This window comes from Arachis hypogaea, chromosome 17 (assembly GCF_003086295.3).
Source record: "Arachis hypogaea cultivar Tifrunner chromosome 17, arahy.Tifrunner.gnm2.J5K5, whole genome shotgun sequence".
Taxonomy (NCBI): Eukaryota; Viridiplantae; Streptophyta; class Magnoliopsida; order Fabales; family Fabaceae; genus Arachis; species Arachis hypogaea.
In genome coordinates, this window is record NC_092052.1 from 21,603,166 (window position 1) to 21,619,548 (window position 16,383).

At 39.2% G+C, this 16,383-nt stretch overlaps 1 long non-coding RNA gene and 1 other non-coding gene across 2 annotated transcripts; both read left to right on the plus strand.

The window, feature by feature from the left end:
- The first annotated feature begins 1,336 nt into the window (after positions 1–1,336).
- On the plus strand, positions 1,337–1,444 carry LOC112768659 (small nucleolar RNA R71). Its single transcript, XR_003186062.1, has one exon. It is a non-coding gene; the product is annotated as a small nucleolar RNA R71 (small nucleolar RNA).
- A 4,694-nt stretch (positions 1,445–6,138) lies between these two features.
- LOC140180919 (uncharacterized) lies at positions 6,139–15,812 on the plus strand. Its single transcript, XR_011875052.1, has 4 exons — positions 6,139–6,332; positions 6,423–6,472; positions 6,566–8,058; positions 14,161–15,812. It is a non-coding gene; the product is annotated as an uncharacterized lncRNA (long non-coding RNA).
- Positions 15,813–16,383: the final 571 nt, after the last annotated feature.

Consider the following 16,383-nt stretch of genomic DNA (forward strand, 5'->3'; position numbering starts at 1 on the left):
GATGTAAAGGCCTTCAACCTTTACTAACACGTCCTCTACTTGTCCATAAGCCTGTTTTCTTGAATTGTCTGCCATCTCTAATGAGATTTTAGCAGCTTGCACCCCATAGATTCCCAGTTTCTCTATTACAGAGAGGGGCATAAGGTTTATCCCTGACCCAAGGTCACACAGAGCCTTCTCAAAGGTCATGGTGCCTATGGTACAAGGTATTAAGAACTTTCCAGGATCCTGTTTCTTCTGAGGCAATGTCAATTGATCCAGATCACTTCGTTCATTGGTGAACAAGGGAGTTTTATCTTCCCAAGTCTCAATGCCAAATAATTTGGCATTCAGCTTCATGATTGCACCAAGGTACTTGGTAACTTGCTCTTCAGTAACATCCTCATTCTCTCCAGAAGAAGAATACTCATCAGAGCTCATGAATGGCATAAGGAGGTTTAATGGAATCTCTATGGTCTCTAGACGAGTCTTAGATTCCTTTGGTTCCTCAGAGGGAAACTCCTTATTGATCATTGGACGTCCCAGGAGGTCTTCCTCACTGGGATTCACGTCCTCTCCTTCCCTTACAGGTTCGGCCATGGTGATCAATTCAATGGCCTTGCACTCTCCTTTTGGATTTTCTTCTGTATTGCTTGGGAGAGTACTAGGGGGGATTTCAGTGATCTTTTTACTCAGCTGGCCCACTTGTGCTTCCAGATTTCTAATGGATGACCTTGTTTCATTCATGAAACTCACAGTGACTTTAGATAGATCAGAGACTAAGTTTGCTAAATTAGAGGTATTTTGTTCAGAGTTCTCTGTCTGTTGCTGAGTGGATGATGGAAAAGGTTTACTGTTGTTAAACCTATTTCTTCCACCATTATTAAAGCCTTGTTGAGACTTTTGATCCTTCCATGATAAATTTGGATGATTTCTCCATGATGAGTTATAGGTGTTTCCATAAGGTTCACCTAAGTAATTTACCTCTGCTATTGCAGGGTTCTCAGGATCATAACTTCTTCTTCAGAAGATTCCTCTTGAGTACTGTTGAATGCAGCTTGCATTCCATTCATACTCTGAGAAATCATATTGACTTGCTGAGTCAATATTTTATTCTGAGCCAATATGGCATTCAGATTATCAATTTCAAGAACTCCCTTCTTCTGAGGCATCCCATTATTCACAGGATTCCCTTCAGAAATGTACATGAACTGGTTATTAACAACCATGTCAATAAGTTCTTGAGCTTCTGCAGGCGTTTTCTTTAGGTGAATGGATCCACCTGCAGAAGTATCCAATGACATCTTGCTAATTCAGACAGACCATCATAGAATATATCCAGGATGGTCCATTCTGAAAGCATGTCAGAAGGACACTTTTTGGTCAGTTCTTTGTATCTCTCCCAAGCTTCATAGAGGGATTCACCTTCTTTCTGTCTGAAGGTCTGAACATCCACTCTAAGCTTACTCAGCTTTTGAGGAGGAAAGAACTTGCTAAGAAAGCCTTGACCAGCTTATCCTAAGAGTTCAGGCTATCCTTAGGTTGAGAGTCCAACCATATTCTAGCTCTGTCTCTTATAGCAAAAGGGAAAAGCATGAGCCTGTAGACTTCAGGATCTACTCCATTAGTCTTAACAGTATCACATATCTGCAAGAATTCAGTTAAGAACTGAAAAGGATCTTCAGATGGAAGTCCATGGAACTTGCAGTTCTGCTACATCAGAGAAACTAGCTGAGGTTTCAGCTCAAAATTGTTTGCTCCAATGGCAGGAATGGAGATGCTTCTTCCATGTAAATTGGAATTAGGTACAGTAAAGTCACCAAGCGTTCTCCTTGCATTATTGTTGTTGGGTTCGGCTGCCATCTCCTTTACTTGTTCGAAATTTTCAATAAGGTTGTCTTTGGATTGTTGTAATTTAGCTTCTCTTAGTTTCCTCTTCAGAGTCCTTTCAGGTTCTGGATCAGCTTCAACAAGAATGCCTTTTTCCTTGTTCCTGCTCATAAGAAAGAGAAGAGAACAAGAAAAGAAGAGGAATCCTCTATATCACAGTAAAGAGGTTCCTTATTGTTAGTAGAAGAAGAAAAGGAATAGAGGTGAAGAAGAATGAAGAATCCAAACACAAGGGTAAGGATAGGAGTAGTGATGTGAGATGAAGAGAAGTGTTAGTAGATGAATAAATAATTAGAAGGAGATGAGGGAGAAGGATTTTCGAAAATAATTTTTGAAAAAGAGTTAGTGATTTTCGAAAATAATTTTTGAAAAGTGTTAGTAATTTTCGAAAATTAAAATAAAAAATTTGAATAATTAGTTAATTAAAAAGAAATTTTTGAAAAAGGGGGGGAGATATTTTCGAAAATTAGAGAGAGAGTGAGTTAGTTAGGTAGTTTTGAAAAAGATAAGAAACAAACAAAAAGTTAGTTAGTTGAAACAAATTTTGAAAAGATAAGAAGTTAGGAAGTTAGAAAAGATATTTTGAAATCAAATTTTTGAAAAAGATAAGATAAAAAGATATTTTTGAAAAGATATGATTGAAATTAGTTTTTGAAAAAGATTTGATTTTTAAAATCACAATTAATGACTTGATTCACAAGAAATCACAAGATATGATTCTAAAACTTAAAGTTTGAATCTTTCTTAACAAGCAAGTAACAAACTTGAAATTTTTGAATCAAAACATTAATTGTTATTGTTATTTTCGAAAATTTGATATAAAAATAAGAAAAAGATTTTTGAAAAATATTTTTAGAATTTTCAAAATAACTAAGAAAGAAGAAAAAGATTTGATTTTTGAAAAAGATTTTGAAAAAGATAAGATTTTTAAAATTGAAAATTTGATTTGACTCATAAAAACAACTAGATTTTAAAAATTTTTGAAAAAGTCAACTCAAATTTTTGAATTTATGAGAGAAAAGAGGGAAAGATATTTTTTTTATTTTTTTTTTTGAATTTTTATGATGAGAGAGAAAAACACTAAAATTGCTCAATGCATGAAATTTTTAGATCAAAACAATGAATGCATGCAAGAATGCTATGAATGTCAAGATGAACACCAAGAACATATTTTTGAAAAATTTTTAATGCAAGGAAAACATGCAAGACACCAAACTTAGAAATCTTTGATGCTTAGACTCTATGGATGCAAGAATGCATATGAAAAACACCATACAACACAAAACAAGAAAACATCAAGATCAAACAAGAAGACTTACCAAGAACAACTTGAAGATCATGAAGAACACTATGAATGCATGAATTTTTCGAGAAATGCAAAATGAATATGCAATTGACACCAAACTTATAACATGACTCAAGACTCAAACAAGAAATACAAAATATTTTTTGATTTTTATGATTTTATGATTTTTTTGTATTTTCTTTTAATTTTTTCGAAACTCATTTTGAAAAAGAAAAATAAGGATTCCAAAATTTTTAATATGAATTCCAGGAATCTTATGCTCTTTAGTCTAAAGCTCCAATCAAAGGGTCAGGCATGGCTTAATAGCCAGCCAAGCTTTAGTATGTAACTCAGACATGACACGCCTAACATGCCCTATCCAAAAGAATTAGACATGGCTTTACAGCCAGCCAAACTTCAACATGCTTCATGAAACACTAGAATTTATTCTTAAAAATTCTGAAGAAAAATATATTTTTGAAAACATTTTTTATTTTAAAATTTTTTTCGAAAACAAAGGAGAAATTTTTGAAAGATTTTAAAAAAAAATTTTGAAAATAAAACAAAAAGAAAGTTACCTAATCTGAGCAACAAAATGAACCGTCAGTTGTCAAAACTCAAACAATCCCCGTCAACGGCGCCAAAAACTTGGTGCACGAAATTGTGATCTCTGGTAATGGCTCCAAAAACTTGGTGCTCTAATCTCAATTCATAATTTGTCACAACTTCGATACAACTAACCAGCAAGTGCACTGGGTCGTCCAAGTAATAAACCTTACATGAGTAAGGGTTGATCCCACGGAGATTGTTGGTATGAAGCAAGCTATGGTCACCTTGTAAATCTCAGTCAGGCAGATAATAATTGATTATGGAGTTTTCGAAAATAATACTAATTACACAGAAAATAAGGATAGAAACACTTATGTAATTCATTGGTGAGAATTTCAGATAAGCGTGTAGAGGTGCTTTCGTTCCTCTGAATCTCTGCTTTCCCGCTGTCTTCATCCAATCAGTCTTACTCCTTTCCATGGCTGGCTTTTTGTAAGAACTTCACCGTTGTCAATGGCTACTTTTAATCCTCTCTGGAAAATGGTCCAAATGCTCTGTCACAGCACGGCTAATCGTCTGGAGGCATCACCCTTGTCGATCGCTGCGCCCTATTCCTCTCTGTGAAAATGGTCCAATGCGCTGTCACTGCATGGCTAATCATCTGAAGGTTCTCGATCGTACTGGAATAGGATTTACTATCCTTTTGCGTCTGCCACTACGCCCAGCACTCACAAGTTTGAAGTTCATCACAGTCATTCAATCCCAGAGTCCTACATGGAATACCACAGACAAGGTTTAGACTTTCCGGACTCTCATGAATGCCGCCATCAATCTAGCTTATACCACGAAGATTCTGATTAAGAGATCCAAGAGATAATCATTTAATCTAAGGTAGAACGGAAGTGGTTGTCAGGCACGCGTTCATAGGGAATGATGATGATTTTCACGTTCATCACATTCAGGTTGAAGTGCGAATGAATATCTTAGAAGCGGAATAAGTTGAGTTGAATATAAAAACAGTAGTACTTTGCATTAATCTTTGAGGAACAGCAGAGCTCCACACCTTAATCTATGGAGTGTAGAAACTCTACCGTTGAAAATACATAAGTGAAAGGTCCAGGCATGGCCGAATGGCCAGCCCCCAAACGTGATCAATAGATCAAAATATAATCCAAAGATGTCTAATACAATAGTAAGAAGTCCTATTTATAATAAACTAGCTACTAGGGTTTACAGAAGTAAGTAATTGATGCATAAATCCACTTCCAGGGCCCACTTGGTGTGTGCTTGGGCTGAGCTTAAAGTCTACACGTGGAGAGGTCATTCTTGGAGTTGAACGCCAGCTTTTGTGCCATTTTGGGCGTTGAACTCCACTTTGCAACTTGTTTCTGGCGCTGGACGCCAGAATTGGGCAGAGAGCTGGCGTTGAACGCCAGTTTGTGTTGTCTAAACTTAGGCAAAGTATGAACTATTATATATTGATGGAAAGCCCTGGATGTCTACTTTCCAACGCAATTGGAAGCGCGCCATTTCGATTTCTGTAGCTCCATAAAATTCATTTTGAGTGCAGGGAGGTCAGAATCCAACAGCATCAGCAGTCCTTCTTCAACCTCTGAATCTGATTTTTGCTCAAGTCCCTCAATTTCAGCCAGAAAATACCTGAAATCACAGAAAAATACACAAACTCATAGTAAAGTCCAGAAATTTTAATTTAACATAAAAACTAATGAAAACATCCCTAAAAGTAACTAGATTCTACTAAAAACATACTAAAAACAGTGCCAAAAAGCGTATAAATTATCCGCTCATCAATGGCGTTTTCGCATCGTTTCAATTTTACCTCATCCATGCGCACGCGTGACCCATGCGTCCGCGTGGATTTGAATTCACTAACCCCCCGACGCAAAAACCCTAGCCCCGCGTGCTCACTTTCCCCCTCCCCAACGTTCCACCTCCATTCTTCTCTCTCCCTCCAACCTCCCACTGCCACCAGCCACCACCGCCGCCATCACCGCCGCACCGCCACCGTCACTGACCCCAAACCCGCCGCCATTCACCCCACCCTCACCCATCCTCTTCCCCTCTTCTCCTTATCCTTCCCCCTCTTGAACCCTCACTGCCCCCTGCCCCGTCGCCGACCCAGCCCCCGCCACCACTGTCGACGACCCCACCACCACCATCACCCCCTCCCCTCCTTCCTTTCCTTTTCTTCTCTCCCCCTTCTTGTAAACCCCGGTTAAATTAGTAGATAATTAGTCAATAAATTAATTTTAATAAGGAAGATTAGAAATGTGAATATTATATTAAATTAGGATAGAGCTCATCGAAACGAGAATTTTGACACCAATTTCGAAGAAATCGGTCCAAAATTAGACCGAACGGGCCAAACCGGTTGAACCGGGCCCAAACCGGGCCCAACCGGACCAGCCCTTTAAGTGAACCCACGTTCTTCTTCTCCCCATTTTTGGCAGCGTCGAAGAGCATCAGGGAGAAGAAAGGAAGAACGTCAAAATTGTTACGTTAACTTCCGATCCCCGTAACTTCTCCGTCCGAGCTCCAATCGCCGCACCGTTTGCGGCCACGCGTTCACCGCGTCGAGCTCTACATTTCTACCGGAACAATTTCATAGGTAACTTGCTATTTCACTCTCAGCTTCATCTTCCCCCAATTTTCGAATTTTAAGTGGGAATTTGAATTTCTTTGATTTCTGATGTTTTAGGATCCAATTAGCTTGAGAGAAACGTTCACTCTTGCTTATGTGAAGCTTGGGTAAGGTGAGGATAGGATAATTCTATTTTAATTTCATTAAATTTGAGCTTTGAGTATTAAATTGGGTATATATGTATTATGAATGTGTATTAGGTTGAAAATAAATAATTGGAGCTTGAAATTGTGAATACTGGAACTTGGAGGAAGCGAATTAGTTGAGTTTTGAGGGGCTGTCTTGGTTTTGAATAAATAGCTTTGGTCGTTACGTGGAAATCGGTTAAGGTATGGTTTAGGTTTCTTGCATTTAATATATAATGTTCTGTGAAAACTTAGGCTAGACGGCCATAGGATAAGTTGGAATGCAGGTGTATGTTTAATGTTTAGTAATTTGTTGATGAATATATTTGGTTGAAGTTTATTGGATAATTAGTTATTAATCTTGGATGGTGAATGTTATTGTTGATGAACATGGTTGGTCTAGTGCTAATGATTTGGTGAATTATTGATTTGAGATATTATGTGTTAGAAGCCTAGGGTTAGTGAACTATGATCCTTAGTTGAATTTTTGGTTGTTGGATTTGAATATTGTATGAATATAATTGTAAATCTGAAGTAGATTTATTGTGGTGACTGTTATGATGATGAGGAAGGGTATGTTGAATTGAAAAGAAAGCAGGTTTGGACCCGAAAAGGGTGGCAAAGTCCGAGTTTTAGAGGAGATGCTGCCGAAATTTTATAAAAAATTAGAGATTTTGTTTAGATGATTATTTAAAAGAGATTTAGATTTAAATGTTATATGGTTTGATTTTGAGTTATTAAGAAAGTGAGTATGTTTTAAGTTTGAAGTTTGATTCTTAGAAAAGAATGAATTATGTTTTGAATTGAAACTATTGATGGACGGAATGGGAGGTGTGATAATGAAGGATAAGGATTGAATATGTTTAATGTATGATGATGAATGAGATGCAATTGAGAATGATGTGGATGTTGAGGAATTATAATTGAATTATTTATATGGCTTATGAATTTGAATAATCTGAGATACGAGATTCCTTGGATTAAGTGCCGTGGCTTGCCACCACGTGTACCAGGTTGAAAACTCGATACTCTGTTGACCCTACGACGTAAGTGTGACCGGGCACTATATAAATTCCTGGGAATGTTACCCCCATTGAGCAATATTGATTATTTGAGAAAAATCTATGCATAGACTCTTGGGGATGCACGTCGGGGGACAGTCTAAGGACAATTCAGACTTGTCGGGTTGGCTGGATAACCGACAGATGAGCCTCATCAGCCATAGGACAGGCATGCATCATATGCATATTACTTGAATTACTTGCTTGTGTATTAACTGGGTGTGCCTAAATGTACTTGCCATGTTAAATGTATATTTGTTATCTGCAGTACTTGTAACCTTCTTGTGCTTGCCTTTGTCTGTTTAGTTGTCTGTGAAAATGCATGATGGAGTCGGAGGTATGGAGGAATGGCAGAATGGGATTTAGATTTAAGGTTAAGTTAAGTTAGGTTTAAATATCCTTAGTAAACCACCTTTTATGGTTTCTGTTTAATACTTTAAGCTCTACAATCTGAGTGTCGGCGTTCTAGGATTGCCTCTGGCATTCCCAGGACCTTATATATTATGTGTGTGGCACCTTTACCATACTGAGAACCTCCGGTTCTCATTCCATACTATGTTGTTGTTTTTCAGATGCAGGTCGGGAGCCATCTCGTTAGACGTCTGGACTCTTAAAGCGGAGGGGTTACTAGATAGTGTTGTTGTATAGTTTTGTTGTACAGTGATGTATATATATGTACTTAGCTTTCTCTCCGCATAACTTGTCCTTTTTGATCCTCTTAGAGGTTTATGGAGAGGCAGGATTGTGTGTATGTACTTTTGGGTTTTGGATATGTATGTACATATGTGTAAATATTCTCCGGCCAGTCTTAACTTCGCAGGCTGAGTTAGGAGCTTGTTATCTTGTATCTTTGGCACTCTATTCCTACTTCTGTTATCTTATGTTTGACAGTTACAGTTTTCTTAGCATGCAAGTTAACTCGTTCCTTGAGCGTTGCGCTTTTATCTCGCGATTTTTATTTTCCCTATCCTTCAAGGCTCCTAGCATATTATAACTCTTCTGCTATTATATGTACTTATTTTATTTTAGAGGTCGTAATACCACATCACCTCTGTTTTACGACTTAAGCGTAAAGCTTTGTGTGGTAGGGTGTTACATTATGGTATCAGAGCAGTTCGTTCCTATAGAGCCTGAAAGACGGACTGATTGTACTTCTGTGCATTCTCTGTATATGTGTTTATGTGCTATTAGGATATCTGATTGATATATATGGCATAAACGTTTGTGAGCATGCATTTGGAACTTAAAGCATTAGACCTGCGATATTGAGACTGATCAACTTAATATCACTTGTTTGGTGTGTATAGGGACCAGATGTCGACTCGCGGACGCGGTCGCGGGCGAGGTAGAGGTAGGACAGGCACCGTTACTCCTGTACCCACAGGGACTGATCCAGTAGACTTTATGGCTGCCTTGGGAAATATGGCTGCAGCTATGCAGGCAACAGCTGAGGCACTGGGTAATCAGATAAATCAGGGTAATCATGGGAACAATAATGATGAGGACGGTCCTATGACACTTGCTACATTTCTGAAAGTTCGCCCTCCGACTTTTAGGGGAACCTCAAATCCCACTGATGCAGATAATTGGATTCAGGCTATGGAAAGGGTATTACAGGCACAACAGGTTCCTGAAGAGCAATGGGTTGAATTTGGAACTTATCAGTTGCAAGGTGAAGCTCAGTATTGGTGGCAGGGAACACGACGTATCCTGCAGCCTGATGGTGCTGCGATTCCTTGGGAGGTTTTCCGGACAGAGTTCTATAAGAAATACTTTCCTAATTCAGCTAGAAATGCCAAGGAACTTGAATTAATGCAGTTAAAGCAGGGACAAATGACTGTTGCTGAGTATACCAGTAAATTTGAGGAGTTATGTCGCTTTTCTCGTATCTGTCAAGGTGCGCCTGAAGATTTTACTGAATGGAAGTGTATTAAATATGAGGGAGGTCTTCGGAGCGATATTCTAAGCTTCGTTGCCCCAATGGAGATCAGGGTGTTTTCTGAATTAGTGAATAAGAGTAGGGTGGCTGAGGATTGTGTGAGGAAGGCGGCAGCAGAGAAAGGGAGTTTGAGGATGCCTTTTCAGAGGTCTTCAGGGAGGAACTTTGCTCCGAGAGGTAGGAATTTCAAGCGTGGAGGCTTTGTTCCGCAGTAGACTCAGGGTCAGGGTAATTATAAAAGGCCGAATATTACTGCTAATCAAGGAAAAAGGTTTGGGAAGCAGCCACAGCAGGATCTGAATTGTCAGAAGTGTGGAAAATATCATCCTGGAGTTCCGTGTAGATTAGGACTTGGAGTGTGCTATTCCTGTGGACAGCCCGGGCATATAGCCAGTAATTGCCCTGAGAAGAAGTATGAGACTGGTAGGGTGCAGCAGCCGGGGAGAGTATACACCACTTCTACCATTGGTGCTGAGGGATCTGCGACACTGATTAGAGGTAATTGTGAAATGGCTGGTAAAATCTTAAATGCTTTATTTGATTCAGGAGCGTCTCATTCATTTATTGCATTTGAAAAGGCCAATGAATTAGGATTGAGAATGGTGGTTTTAGGTTATGATTTGAAAGTATATAATGCTACTCATGAAGCTATGGTGACTAGGATAGAATGTCCACAAGTTCCTTTTCGAGTGCAACAACGTGAATTTGTGCATGATTTGATTTGTTTGCCTATAACTGGTCTTGATCTCATTTTGGGATTGGATTGGTTATCCAAGAATCATGTTTTACTTGATTGTTCTGAAAAGTCAGTACAGTTTATGCCGGAAGGGTCAGAAGCACCAGTTGTGGTGAATAGTTACTATTTGAATTCTATGATAGTAAACTGTTCTGGAACTGAATGTCAGGGTATTATGTTATTAACTGCGGGAGTATCAGGTGATGATCAGAGTTTAGAACAAATTCCGGTTGTATGTGAATTTCCAGATGTGTTTCCGGATGATATTAATGAATTCCCACCTAACCGAGAGGTTGAATTTGCAATTGAGTTGGTACCTGGATCCGGTCCAATTTCAATTACTCCTTATAGGATGTCGCCTTTAGAAATGGCTGAACTGAAAGCTCAGCTGGAAGATCTGTTGGGTAAGCATTTTATCCGACCAAGTGTTTCTCCGTGGGGAGCGCCAGTGTTACTTGTAAAGAAGAAGGATGGGAGTATGCGGCTGTGTGTCGATTATCGGCAATTGAATAAGATCACTGTGAAGAATAAATATCCGTTGCCTAGAATCGATGATCTAATGGATCAGCTACAGGGTGCCAGTGTGTTTTCTAAGATTGACCTGCGATCCGGATATCATCAGATAAGGGTTAGAGACGAGGATATTCCGAAAACTGCTTTCAGGACCCGTTATGGTCATTCTGAGTATACAGTGATGTCTTTTGGGTTAACTAATGCCCCGGCAGTATTTATGGATTATATGAACAGAATTTTTCGACCGTATCTGGACAAGTTTGTTATTGTCTTCATTGATGACATTCTTGTTTATTCTAAGACTGAAGAGGAACATGGTGATCACTTGCGGATTGTGCTTCAAATTCTGAGAGATAGGAAGTTATATGCTAAGTTATCTAAATGTGAGTTCTGGAAGAGTGAAGTGAAGTTTCTCGGCCACGTGGTGAGTAAGCAGGGGATAGTTGTGGATCCTGCTAAGGTGGAAGCAATGATGAATTGGGAGCGACCAACTTCAGTGACAGAGATCAGGAGTTTCTTAGGTTTGGCAGGGTATTATCGCAGATTCATTAAGGGATTTTCACAGCTCGCCTTACCTTTAACTAAGTTGACTAGGAAGGATACACCTTTTATCTGGACTCCGGAATGTGAAGAGAGTTTCCAGGCATTGAAGCACAGGTTGACTACTGCACCTGTATTGGTATTACCTGAACCAAGTGAACCGTTTGAAGTGTATTGTGATGCATCTCTGAAAGGGTTAGGGTGTGTTTTGATGCAGCACCAGAATGTTGTAGCATACGCCTCACGGCAGTTAAGGCCGCATGAGATGAACTACCCGACACATGATTTAGAACTTGCTGCTGTTGTGTTTGCTTTAAAGATTTGGAGGCACTACCTCTATGGCGTTAAGTTTCATGTTTTCTCAGACCATAAGAGTTTGAAGTATCTTTTTGAGCAGAAAGAGTTGAATATGCGTCAGAGGAGGTGGATGGAGCTTCTGAAAGATTATGATTTTGAATTGAATTATCATCCAGGAAAAGCGAACGTTGTGGCGGACGCTTTGAGTCGGAAGTCTTTATATGCAGCTTGGATGATGCTACGGGAGGAAGAGTTACTGAAGGCATTTCAAGGTTTGAATTTGGGAGTTAGAGAAGAATCTGGAATTTTATGTTTGAGTCAGTTACAGATTTCAAGTGATTTTAAATCAGAACTTCTGAAGGCTCATCAAGATAGTGAAGCGTTACGTAAGGTATTACCAGCAGTTGAACAGGGAAAACAGTGGAGAATGTCAGAAGGTCATGATGGTTTATGGAGGTTCAAGAACCGGATTATTGTGCCTGATGTTGGAGACCTACGACAAAGTATCTTGAAGGAAGCTCACAAGAGCGGGTTTTCAATTCACCCAGGGAGCACTAAAATGTATTAGGATCTGAAAGCGATGTTCTGGTGGCCAGGTATGAAGAATGATGTGGCATTGCATGTATCTAAATGTTTAACGTGTCAGAAGGTTAAGATTGAGCATCAGAGACCATCAGGGACCCTTCAGCCTTTAGAGATTCCACAATGGAAATGGGAGAGTATCGCAATGGATTTTGTGATAGGGTTGCCTAGAACCCGATCAGGTTATGACGCTATTTGGGTGGTTGTAGATCGATTGACGAAATCAGCTCACTTTCTTCCTATCCGAATAAGTTGCACAATGGAGGAATTGGCTCGAATGTATATCAAAGAGATTGTCAGATTACATGGTGTGCCCTCTACTATTATATCTGATAGAGATCCCCGTTTTACATCAAGGTTCTGGGGAGCTTTTCAGCGTGCATTTGGGACTCAATTAAGCTTGAGTACTACGTATCACCCTCAGACAGATGGTCAGTCAGAAAGAACTATTCAGACCTTGGAGGATATGCTAAGGGCTTGTGTTTTGGACCAGCCGGTAAGCTGGGACCGGTATATGCCATTAGTAGAGTTTGCTTATAATAATAGCTATCATGCGAGCATCGGAATGGCTCCATATGAGGCTCTGTATGGCAGAAAATGTCAGTCTCCGTTGTGTTGGTATGAAACTGGAGAAAAGAGTTTATTAGGGCCTGAGATGATAGCCGAAACGACTGAACAGATAAAGAAGATTCGTAGTCGAATGCTTATAGCCCAGAGCCGCCAAAAGAGCTATGCTGATCAGAGGCGAAAGCCTTTGGAATTCGAAGAAGGAGAACATGTCTTTCTGAAAGTTACACCAACCACTGGAGTGGGAAGAGCTATTAAGACCAAGAAACTGAATCCTCGTTATATTGGACCGTTTGAGATTCTGAAGAGAATTAGACCAGTGGCTTATAGAATTGCCTTACCGCCGTACCTTTCGAATTTGCACGATGTATTTCATGTATCACAGCTTCGGAAGTATACTCCTGACGCAAGTCATATTCTAGAACCAGAACCAATCCAAGTGAGAGAAGATCTAACACTTCCAGTGATTCCAGTGAGAATTGATGATACTAATATTAAACGATTACGCGGAAAGGAAGTATCATTGGTAAAAGTGGCTTGGAGTCGAGCTGGTATCGAGGAACATACCTGGGAGCTCGAATCAGATATGCGAAAGGACTATCCACATCTCTTTTCAGGTAACTAGATTTGAATTTTGAGGGCAAAATTCTTTATTAGGTGGGTAGGATGTAAACCCCGGTTAAATTAGTAGATAATTAGTCAATAAATTAATTTTTAATAAGGAAGATTAGAAATGTGAATATTATATTAAATTAGGATAGAGCTCATCGAAACGAGAATTTTGACACCAATTTCGAAGAAATCGGTCCAAAATTAGACCGAACGGGCCAAACCGGTTGAACCGGGCCCAAACCGGGCCCAACCGGACCAGCCCTTTAAGTGAACCCACGTTCTTCTTCTCCCCATTTTTGGCAGCGTCGAAGAGCATCAGGGAGAAGAAAGGAAGAACGTCAAAATTGTTACGTTAACTTCCGATCCCCGTAACTTCTCCGTCCGAGCTCCAATCGCCGCACCGTTTGCGGCCACGCGTTCACCGCGTCGAGCTCTACATTTCTACCGGAACAATTTCATAGGTAACTTGCTATTTCACTCTCAGCTTCATCTTCCCCCAATTTTCGAATTTTAAGTGGGAATTTGAATTTCTTTGATTTCTGATGTTTTAGGATCCAATTAGCTTGAGAGAAACGTTCACTCTTGCTTATGTGAAGCTTGGGTAAGGTGAGGATACGATAATTCTATTTTAATTTCATTAAATTTGAGCTTTGAGTATTAAATTGGGTATATATGTATTATGAATGTGTATTAGGTTGAAAATAAATAATTGGAGCTTGAAATTGTGAATACTGGAACTTGGAGGAAGCGAATTAGTTGAGTTTTGAGGGGCTGTCTTGGTTTTGAATAAATAGCTTTGGTCGTTACGTGGAAATCGGTTAAGGTATGGTTTAGGTTTCTTGCATTTAATATATAATGTTCTGTGAAAACTTAGGCTAGACGGCCATAGGATAAGTTGGAATGCAGGTGTATGTTTAATGTTTAGTAATTTGTTGATGAATATATTTGGTTGAAGTTTATTGGATAATTAGTTATTAATCTTGGATGGTGAATGTTATTGTTGATGAACATGGTTGGTCTAGTGCTAATGATTTGGTGAATTATTGATTTGAGATATTATGTGTTAGAAGCCTAGGGTTAGTGAACTATGATCCTTAGTTGAATTTTTGGTTGTTGGATTTGAATATTGTATGAATATAATTGTAAATCTGAAGTAGATTTATTGTGGTGACTGTTATGATGATGAGGAAGGGTATGTTGAATTGAAAAGAAAGCAGGTTTGGACCCGAAAAGGGTGGCAAAGTCCGAGTTTTAGAGGAGATGCTGCCGAAATTTTATAAAAAATTAGAGATTTTGTTTAGATGATTATTTAAAAGAGATTTAGATTTAAATGTTATATGGTTTGATTTTGAGTTATTAAGAAAGTGAGTATGTTTTAAGTTTGAAGTTTGATTCTTAGAAAAGAATGATTTATGTTTTGAATTGAAACTATTGATGGACGGAATGGGAGGTGTGATAATGAAGGATAAGGATTGAATATGTTTAATGTATGATGATGAATGAGATGCAATTGAGAATGATGTGGATGTTGAGGAATTATAATTGAATTATTTATATGGCTTATGAATTTGAATAATCTGAGATACGAGATTCCTTGGATTAAGTGTCGTGGCTTGCCACCACGTGTATCAGGTTGAAAACTCGATACTCTGTTGACCCTACGACGTAAGTGTGACCGGGCACTATATAAATTCCCGGGAATGTTACCCCCATTGAGCAATATTGATTATTTGAGAAAAATCTATGCATAGACTCTTGGGGATGCACGTCGGGGGACAGTCTAAGGACAATTCAGACTTGTCGGGTTGGCTGGATAACCGACAGATGAGCCTCATCAGCCATAGGACAGGCATGCATCATATGCATATTACTTGAATTACTTGCTTGTGTATTAACTGGGTGTGCCTAAATGTACTTGCCATGTTAAATGTATATTTGTTATCTGCAGTACTTGTAACCTTCTTGTGCTTGCCTTTGTCTGTTTAGTTGTCTGTGAAAATGCATGATGGAGTCGGAGGTATGGAGGAATGGCAGAATGGGATTTAGATTTAAGGTTAAGTTAAGTTAGGTTTAAATATCCTTAGTAAACCACCTTTTATGGTTTCTGTTTAATACTTTAAGCTCTACAATCTGAGTGTCGGCGTTCTAGGATTGCCTCTGGCATTCCCAGGACCTTATATATTATGTGTGTGGCACCTTTACCATACTGAGAACCTCCGGTTCTCATTCCATACTATGTTGTTGTTTTTCAGATGCAGGTCGGGAGCCATCTCGTTAGACGTCTGGACTCTTAAAGCGGAGGGGTTACTAGATAGTGTTGTTGTATAGTTTTGTTGTACAGTGATGTATATATATGTACTTAGCTTTCTCTCCGCATAACTTGTCCTTTTTGATCCTCTTAGAGGTTTATGGAGAGGCAGGATTGTGTGTATGTACTTTTGGGTTTTGGATATGTATGTACATATGTGTAAATATTCTCCGGCCAGTCTTAACTTCGCAGGCTGAGTTAGGAGCTTGTTATCTTGTATCTTTGGCACTCTATTCCTACTTCTGTTATCTTATGTTTGACAGTTACAGTTTTCTTAGCATGCAAGTTAACTCGTTCCTTGAGCGTTGCGCTTTTATCTCGCGATTTTTATTTTCCCTATCCTTCAAGGCTCCTAGCATATTATAACTCTTCTGCTATTATATGTACTTATTTTATTTTAGAGGTCGTAATACCACATCACCTCTGTTTTACGACTTAAGCGTAAAGCTTTGTGTGGTAGGGTGTTACACTTCTCACCCCTGCCCCATCGTCGACCCCAAACCCGCCCCCGTGCCACCACCGCAGCACCGGAGCTGCCTTTCCGCCACCACCAGCGCCACCATCAACATCCCCTTCCCTCTTCATTTCAATTTCTTTCACTGCCCTCCCAGGTTTTACTGCACTCCAATTTCTTTTCCGTTCAAATTAGTTAGTTTGCATATTTTAATTATGTTTAATTTAATTTAGTTAGATATGCATGTTCGTAGTGGATTCTAGGTGGTTAGGTAGCTTGGATGT